This window comes from Panthera tigris, chromosome D3 (genome assembly GCF_018350195.1).
Source record: "Panthera tigris isolate Pti1 chromosome D3, P.tigris_Pti1_mat1.1, whole genome shotgun sequence".
NCBI lineage: Eukaryota > Metazoa > Chordata > Mammalia > Carnivora > Felidae > Panthera > Panthera tigris.
This window is the reverse complement of record NC_056671.1, coordinates 29,029,361-29,039,427: the sequence shown is the minus strand read 5'-3', so window position 1 is coordinate 29,039,427 and position 10,067 is coordinate 29,029,361.

Genomic DNA, 10,067 nt, shown 5'->3' with positions numbered 1-10,067 from the left:
AGTTTATTACCAGGTTCCTGAGAGCTAGTTTGGGGTGAGGCAGACTGGAAACTTTTCAGACCCCTACCTTGACTACAGGTAGGCTTGGCCACATACAGGGTCTCATTTGACACCAGCGAGCTGTGCTCAGTGCAGACAGTGTTCAATAGCAACCCCAGGGCAAAAGCCTGGGTGGGTGTGAGACTGTGTGTATCTGAATCTCACAAGTCTGGTTGTGAATGTGTGAGTGTGGTGGTGAGTGGTTGTTGTATTATAGGGCTGGTTATCGTGTGAGTCCTTGTGTATAGGTGAGCCTGTGTATATATATTTGTGTCTCTGTGGGTCTCTCAGATCTTGTTTCTTTGTATCTGTTGCACAATCACCCTATGTTCATTTTGACTCTGTGTGTTTCTTGCCTCATTTCTCATGTGTGTGTGTATATGGGTGTGCCTCTGAGAAAGAGTGTATGCATGCAATCTGGTCTGCGGGCCTGTATCTGGCTGCTCTCTTACAGTTCTGGTATGTGTCTGGATGTGTGTGTGTGTGTAAGCTTTCTGTACATGGAAGTGTAATTTGCACTTGTGGGTTTGTGAGTCTGGTGTGATTCTGTATGTGATGGCATATAGCTGTTGACTTACAGGTCTGGTCTGAGTTTGTATAGATATGTGCTCGTGTATGTGTGTGTGTCTCACAGGTCTGAGTGAATGACTATGTGTGTATTTGCTCCTGTGCCCCTCTGTGTGTTTTTGCCTGTAACTATTTGTGGATGGTTCAGAGAATCATCTGTGTCTGTGTTCTGTGTAACAGTGTGTGCATGTCTTGTACAGGTGAATCTGTAAACCTGTATGTGTGTGGCTGTTCTCTCACAATTCTAGTTTGTGTCTGGGTAGATACACACCTTTGTAAATCTGTGGGTTTCACAGGTCCAGTTATGAGTGTGTGTATGCTGTATATGTTACTCTGTATGTCACTCAGTGTGTCTGTGTGTACCTGAAGTGCTCATCAGTGTGTGTATCTTTATGTATCTTTGCTCCTGTGTACATATTTATGTCACTGTGGGTCTCATGGATCTGGTTGTGTGACTGTAAATCAGCACCATCCCAGGGATTCCATATTAAGTGTGCTGCCCACTCATATCTCTGCCTACCAGTCCTGAAAAGTAACAAGACAGTAGCTACAAGGATGTGTCCAGTCTAAAATAAAGAAGTGGATTGGAGGATGCAGTTGCTGCTTTCTACTGACTGTAGAATTCTGGAGCTGTGAAAGGCATTTAATAGAGAATAGGTACTGTAAGACTCTTAGATAGAGAGATATCCTAGGTTACTTTCTGACTCCTGAGGGTCATCCATGTGAAATCCTGAGGGCTGATTAGCAGGGCCATGTGAAATTCCAAAGAAATATGGGTGTATATGCCACTTTAAAAGTAAAAATCTCACAGTGTATACCAATGTCAACTTACTATGTTATATGCCTGAAAATAATATAATATTGTATGTCAATAATACTTGAATTTTAAAAAACTCTTTAAAATGGGAGATTTCACAGACAAAAACACATTAATAATGTCTTATTACATGAATGTTTGGTGTTATAACCTAAATACCTTCTCAAAGTACCTGTATAGGTAGCTTGTTATCAGACTAATCCTCTTGCCAATAGCAGCTACAAACTTGCACAGAGGAATGAATCTCAAGCAGATAGTGGGCTAATGACACATAGTCCAGAGTTTGAGGGCTTCCAGAATGGTTCTATTATTTAAATACATTTTTTAAAAAAAATGTTTAGGGGCACCTGGGTGGCTCAGTTGGCTCAGTTAATATATATATATAAAACTCACATAAGCAAAAACACTTTGGAGTTCTCAGTAATTTTAAGAGTATAAAGAGCTCTTCAGTTCACTGAAGAATTTTAGAAATATTTATTAATTCATTAAAAAACAATAAGCCAAATACATGCTGTATTAGTTTCCTAGCACTGCTGTAGCAAAATACCATAATGTCTCATTGCTCTGGAAGCTAGAGATCTGAGATCAAGTTATCAGTAGGGCTGGTTCCTTCTGAGGATTATGAGGAAGAATCTGTTGAATGACTTCCATAGCTTCTGGTGGCTTACTTCAATCTTTTGCATTTCTCGGCTTATAGAAGTATTATTCCAATCTCTGTCTTCATCTTCACATGACATGCTTCCTGTGTGTGTGTCTGTCTCCAAATTTCCCTTTCTTATAAGGACACCAGTCATGTTAGCTTAGGGCCCAGTCTAAAGACCTCATTTTAATTTGACTGCCTCTACAAAGACCCTATCTCTAAGTAAGGTCACATTCTCACAGATCAGGCATTAGGATCTCAACATATGAGTTGGGGAGGGGGCACACAGCCAATAACAAATTTTAACATAAATGACATATTTTAAAAATGAAATAAAAATACTGTATTTTCCAAAACAGAAGTAGTGAGAAGAGTGGCACCATTTGACTTGTGTGTGTGTATGCAAATCTCCTTAATATAATAGAAGACAGCTGGATCTTCAAAAGTGCTTCAGCATTCAATCTTTTGTGATATCACACATCATATAGATTCTAGAAAACTACATTGAATGCTTATGAGAATATTCTTATAATAAATGTTTTTATCCTGTGGATCTCTTAAAAGGTTCTTGAAGAATTCCAGAAGTTCTTATACCACATTTCACTTTGAGAATCATTGATCTAATGCATATGTAATTGGAGTCTTAGAAGGAGAGGAAAGAATGGAGCAGAAGAATTATCTTAAGAGATAGCAGCCATATTCCTCCCCACTCCCCCAAACTGAGGAAAGACGTTAACCCTGAAATCCAAAAACTTCAGGAATTCCAGAAAGGGCAAACATAAAGAAGAACCTAGTGAAGGGGCGCCTGGGTGGCTCAGTCGGTTAAGCATCCGATTTCAACTCAGGTCATGATCTCGCAGTCTGTGAGTTCGAGCCCCGCGGCGGGCTCTGTGCTGACAGCTCAGAGCCTGGAGCATGCTTCAGATTCTGTGTCTCCGTCTCTCTCGGCCTCTCTCCCACTCATGCTCTCTCTCTCTGTATCAAAAATAAATAAAAACATTTAAAAAAAAGAACCTAGTGAAACCTAGTGAAACTGCTGAAAACAAAGGATGGAAGGCAAAAATAACAACAAAGGACAGTCCAGTAGGGAAACAATAAAAAATAATTACAGATGACTTTTCATCAGAAATGATGGCAGCCAGAAGACAATTAAATGAAATCTTCACAGTGGTGTAAGAAAAACAAAGAAACCCTACTTGTCAACTAAGAATTCTATGTTCAACAAAACTTATTTAAAAGTTAAAAGCAATACATATTGAGATATTTCAGAAAATCAAAACCTGAGAGAATTCATTAAAGGCAGTATGCAGATGTCAATGAATTTCTTTTGGATGAAAGAAAATTAAAGTTTTTAAAAAATCTATAAATTGTTTAAGGCAAAAACATAATAAAGTATTGTTGGGTTTATAACATATGAAGAAGTAAAATAAATTGCAATAATAGCATAAAGGGGAGTAAATGAAATTATAACTTTGTTTTTTGTAAAGTAGTATAATATTAATTTAAGATGTTGTGATAAATTAAAAACACATATTGTTTTTTTTTTAATTTTTTTAACGTTTATTTATTTTTGAGACAAAGAGAGACAGAGCATGAATGGGGGAAGGTCAGAGAGAGAGAGGGAGACACAGAATCTGAAACAGGCTCCAGGCTCTGAGCAGTCAGCACAGAGCCCAACGTGGGGCTCGAACTCATGGACTGTGAGATCATGACCTGAGCCGAAGTCGGACGCTTAACCGACTGAGCCACCCAGGCGCCCCTAAAAACACATATTGTAATGCAACTGTTAAGAAATATGCAAGAGGTATACTTAAAAAGCCAACAAATGAGATAAAATTGAACCTTAAAAATTCCTTGATTCATCCAAAGAAGGTATAAAAGGTGAAGCAAAGGGAACAAAGAAGATAAGGGACAAAGACATAACAAAGATAGTAAACATGAAGCAAACTGTTCCAATAATTAAAGTTAGTGGACTAAACACACTCTCTAAAAGGCATAGATTACTGGGGTGTCTGGCTGGCTCAGTTGGTAGAGCATGCAAGTCTTAATCTCAGGGTTGTGGGTTCAAGCCCCACAAAGGATGTAGAGATTATTTAAAAATAAAATCTTTTTAAAAGGCAGAGATTATCATTCTGCAAGAAAAATTAGATGCAATTATATGCTCTTTATAAAAGATACCCTCTAGTTATAAAGACACAGAGAAATAGAAAGGAAAAGGATGCAAAGAAATTATTTTGTGAAAAACAATCATCACTAGAAAGATGGAGTGGCTACTGAGATCAGAAAAAGTAGACCTAAAGATAAGGAGTATTACCAGATATTGAGAAGGACATTTAATAATGATAAAAGAGTGTGTTCTTCCTGAAGACATAATCCTAAATGTTTATACAGCTAAAAATATAGCTTCAAAATACATTAAATCAAAAATTAAAATTTAATAAGTACATTAAATAAATATTTTACACAAGTAAAAGAAGAAATAGACACATCTGCAAACATTTCAAGGAGATTTGAAAAATTCTGTCAGCAACTGATAGAACACATAGGCCAAATAAAAAAGAATTCGGAGAATTAAATAATACCATTAATGAACTTGACCTAATTGACATGTACAGAGCACCATACCCAACAACGGCAGGATACACATTCTTTTCAAATTAATATGAAACATACATCAAGATAGACTAATGCTGTCCTGTTAAACAAGTTTAATAATGTCAGCATAATTGAAAGCATACAGTGGATTTTCTCAAAGCACAATGGAATTAAAATAGATATCAAAGGCAAAAAAATAACTAAAGTATCCCCAAATATTTGGAAATTAAATAACACTTACAAATAACCATGTATCAAAGAAGAAATCATAAGGGAAATAAAATATTTTTTAGTTAAAACAATTTGGCGGGGTGGGAAAACAGGTGATGGGAATTGAGGAGGGCATTTTTGGGGATGAGCACTGGGTGTTGTATGTAAGTGAAGAATCACGGGTATGTCCTCCCCAAGCCAAGAGTACACTGTATACACTGTATCTTAGCTAACCTGACAAAAAATTGTATATAAATTTTTTAATGTTTATTTTTGAAAGAGAGAGCACAAGTTGGGGAGAGGCAGAGAGAGAGGGAGACAGAGAATCCAAAGCAGGCTCTGTGCTATCTGCACAAACCCAACATGGGGCTTGAACACACAAACCCGTGAGATCATGACTTGAGCTGAAGTCAGACGCTCAGCCGACTGAGCCACCCAGGCACCCCAGGAAATAAGATATTTTAAGATAAATTATGAAAATATATTTCAAAATTCATGAGATGCTGCTAAAACAGTACTTGGAGGACACTCACATATTAGAAAAGAAAAAAAAGGTTAGAAAACATAATTTAAGCTACTAAAAATGACAAGAAATGAACCCAAAGAAAGTAAAAAACAAGAGCAGAAATCAATGGAATACAAAACATATGAATAATGAAAATCAACAAAGCCAAAGCAGAATATTTCAAAAGTTGAATAAAACTGGTAACCCCCTGTAAAACTGGCCAAGAAAGAGAGAAAACACAAATTACCAATATAAAGAGTGAAAGAGGAGAGACACCTATACTTTCGGCATTAAAAGGATAATAAGGGAGTATTATTAACAAATTTAACAACAAATTGCCAACAAATTTGACAACTTAGATAAAATTAACAATTCCTTGAAAAATCGATCTTACCAAATCGGACAGAGAAAAAAAAAATCTGAATAGCCCTATAAAACAGAACAAAACAAACAGAAACCCTCTAAAATTATAATTTAAAACCTTCTTAGAAATAAAATTTCAGACTCAAGTGGTGAATTCCACTAATCATATAAGGACTAAATTATACTAGTTTTTCAGAAAGTATTTTACAAAACAAAGGGGGGAGGGAACACTTCCTAGGTCATTTTCAGAGGCTTAATAATCCTAATGCCAAAATCTGACAAGAACATTGCAAAGAAAGAAAATTACAGAACAATGACGCAAGAACACAGAAGTGAAAGTCTTCAAATATTAGCAAATCCAATCCAGCAATACTTTAGAAAGGATAATATATCATGACCAAGTGGCGTTTATTCAAGGAATGCGAGTTAGTTTAACATTTCAAAATCAGTCAATGTAATTAGCTTAATTAACAGAGTAAATGAGAAAAAAATGTCCTCGATAAGGAAAAAATCATTTGAGAAAATAAGACATTTTTTATGGGTAGACATGGACAGGCTCACTTTAAAATTTTAACAGAAAAGCAAAGGATCAAAAAAGGTTGGGATTATTTGGAAGAAGAATGAAGTTGAAAAAGTTATGTGAAAAAGTTGGTGTAATGAGGGTTTGCTAGTAGTAAGGCAAATTAGATTGGTAATCTAAGACTGAAAGTTTCCCCTGACAAACTTGGTTTCTAATGTTGTGTGTAAGAATTAAAATTTCACACATTGCCTGAACATCTTTGAGCCACACAGGGCCCCCCAGGCCAAAACGTGGATTCCTCTGCTCTTGCCAACATGCTCCTTGCCCTACAGGAAAGGCTCCTAATCCAGGTAAATCCAGGTAAAGGGGAGTAAATGAAATTATAACTTTGTTTTCTGTAAAGTAGTATAATATGAATTTAAGGTGTTGTGATAAACTTTGTTTATCACAATGTAGTTTCACTATCATTGTCCTATCCTCACCTCACCCTGCCAGCCTATGAATTATTCACAGGAGCTAATCACATTCTCTGGTAGAAACCAGGTAACAGCTCACTCTCTTGCTGCCTCCCATTACTCCTAATGGTTTGCTCTGTTCCTGAGTGCAACCTACGCGTGGTGTTTATGTGCTTTCTTTCCCTCAGCTGTGAATATATGTGAGTAATAAACTTCTTTCAGGCATCAGGCCAGTGTCAGGTGTCATGCATTTAGCTGTCTTATATTATGCAGGGTGGGGGATTTCACTCTCACCAATGGGAGAAATAGGAGGTTAACTTAACAGCGTTTGCTACAAAAATAATCAATTAGAGAAGACATAAAATTATCTTCAGAAAAACACTTCTGCCTTCTATTTTTCAGGAAAAAGATACCTTCTCTAGTTTTTGCAAAACAATTCAATTACAAAACAAGTAAGTTCTCTATATGGTACAGTTTAGGACTATTGTGTTGCCTAATTTACAAGCTTTGCTTTTTTAAAGATATTTGTATACAGTGTAGAATGTTGACATATTATAGTTTATTATCCACACCCTCAAGTTCAGGAAATTTATTCTGTAAAGGGCTAGATAGTATTTTAGGTTTCACAGGCTTGTTATTATCTGAATTGTGTTCCCTCCAAATACATGTTCAAGCCTGCTATGGTCTGAATGTTTGTGTCCTACAAAACTCATGTTGAAATCCTGACCTCTGGGCATGTCGGTGGCTTGGGTTGGTTAAGCATCTGACTTTGGCTCAGGTCCTGACCTCAAGGTTCATGAGTTTGAGCTTTGCATCAGGCTCCATGCTGACAGGCAGAGTGTGCTTGGGATTCTCTTTCTCCCTCTCTCTCTGATCCTCCCCCACTTGCACGTGCTCTCTCTCAAAATAATAAGTAAATAAACTTAAAAAAAAAAAAAAGAAATCCTGACCTCAAAAGTAATGGCACTAGGAAGTGGGGAACTTTGGGAGGTGATTGGGTCATGAAAGTAAAGTCTCATCAATAGGATTAGTACCCTTATAAAAGAGACCCCAGAGAGATCCCTCATCTTTCCCACCATGTGAGGTCGCAACAAAAAGATGGCCATCTATGAACTTGGAAATGGACTCTCACCAAACACTGACTCTGCCAATAGCTTGACCTGAGACTTTCCACTCTCCAGAACTGTGAGAAATTTCTGTTGTTTTAAGCCACCCAGTCTACAGTATATCTGTTACAGCAATCTGAACAAATTAAAACAAATCCCTGAACCCCAATGTGACTATATTTAAAGACAGGGCTTTTCAAGATGTGATTATAGTTAAATGAGGTCATAAGGTGGGGCCCTAATCCAAAAGGACCAGTGTTCTTTTTTTTTTTTTTAATTTTTTTTTAACGTTTATTTATTTTTGAGACAGAGAGAGACAGAGCATGAACAGGGGCGGGGGGCAGAGAGAGGGGGAGACACAGAATTGGAAGCAGGCTCCAGGCTCTGAGCCATCAGCCCAGAGCCCGATGCGGGGCTCGAACTCACGGACCGCGAGATCGTGACCTGAGCTGAAGTCGGACGCTTAACTGACTGAGCCACCCAGGTGCCCCCAAAAGGACCAGTGTTCTTATAGAAGAGGAAGAGACACCAAGGATAAGTGCACAGAGGAAAGGCCATGTAAGGACACAGCAAGAAGATGGCCATCTCCAAGACAAGGAGAGGAGACTCAGAAGAAACCAAACCCACTGGCACCTTGATCTTGGACATTAGCCTCCCAAACTGTGAGACATTAAATTTCGGTTGTTTGAGCCATTTTGTGATGTTTTCTTATAGCAGCCCTAAAAGCTGTACAAGCTATACAGGCTGTGTCACAACTACTCAACTTTGCCTTCATACAACGAAAGCAGACATGGACCATGTATAAACAAATAGACGTGACTGTGTTCCAATAAAATTTTATTTATAAAAACAGGTGCAGGCTGGATTTGGCCCAGGGGCCACAGTTTGCTGTCCCCTGATCTGTGGTATTTAAAGCTCCATATATAGGGGCGCCTGGGTGGCTCAGTCGGTTGAGCGGCCGACTTTGGCTCAGGTCATGATCTCGCGGTCCATGAGTTCGAGCCCCACGTCGGGCTCTGTGCTGACAGCTCAGAGCCTGGAGCCTGTTTCAGATTCTGTGTCTCCCTCTCTCTGACCCTCCCCCGTTCATGCTCTGTCTCTCTCTGTCTCAAAAATAAATAAACGTTAAATAAAAAATAAATAAAGCTCCATATATATAACAGGGGACATCATATTTGAAATGTGAGGCCTCCTCCAATAAATATAGCATCATTTATAGATTTAACAGACATTACTTCTACACCTTTTCTAGAAATTCAGCATGATGTATAAAAAGATTTAACTTTCATGTGTGACTTTGTGGTTTTAAATATATATTTTTTAATGTTAATTCATTAAAAATTTTTTTGTTATGTTTATTCATTTTTGAAAGACAGAGAGAGACAGAGTACAAGCGGTGGGGGGGGGGGCGGGTAGAGAGGTGGGGTTTGCACAGAATCTGAGGCAGGTTCCAGGCTCTGAGCTGTCAGCACAGAGCCCAACGCGGGGCTCGAACTCACAAACCACGAGATCATGACCAAAGTCGGACACTCAACGACTGAGCCACCCAGGCGCCCCTAACGTTTATTCATTTTTGAGAGACAGAGACAGAGCATGAGTGGGGGAGGGGCAGAGAGAGGGAGACACAGAATCTGAAGCAGGCTCCAGGCTCCAAGATGTCAGCACAGAGCCCAATGTGGGGCTCAAACCCACAAACGGTGAGATCATGACCTGAGCCAAAGTCAGGCGCTCAACTGACTGAGTCACCCAGGTGTCCCGTAACTCTGTGGTTTTAAAGATATTATTTATAAGGTCCTGTCTCAGTATTTTTCCTTTAGCTTTCAGTAAGAGTTCATATTACATTAAAACATTTCACACATTTTTTGCTTTTTTAGTTTTTCTTAATGTTTATTTATTTTGAGAGAGAGAGAGAGGGAAAGTGGGAGGAGCACAGAGAGAGACCAGAGACATAATCCCAAGCAGACTCCATGCTGTCAGTGCAGAGCCTGACACAGAGCTCAATCCCACGAACCATGAGATCGTGACCTGAGCCCAAATCAAGAGTCAGAAGCTGAAGTGACTCCACCACCAGATGCCCCTACTTTTTTAGTTTTATAATGAGCATATTAGTATTGAATACATGAAGTAAAATATTTTCCATAATTGTATTTGTACAATTGTATTGTTCCATAATTGTATTTCTCTCTTTTATTAATATATTCATGTTGATTCATAGGGGCACATGCACCCCAATGTTTATAGCAGCACTAT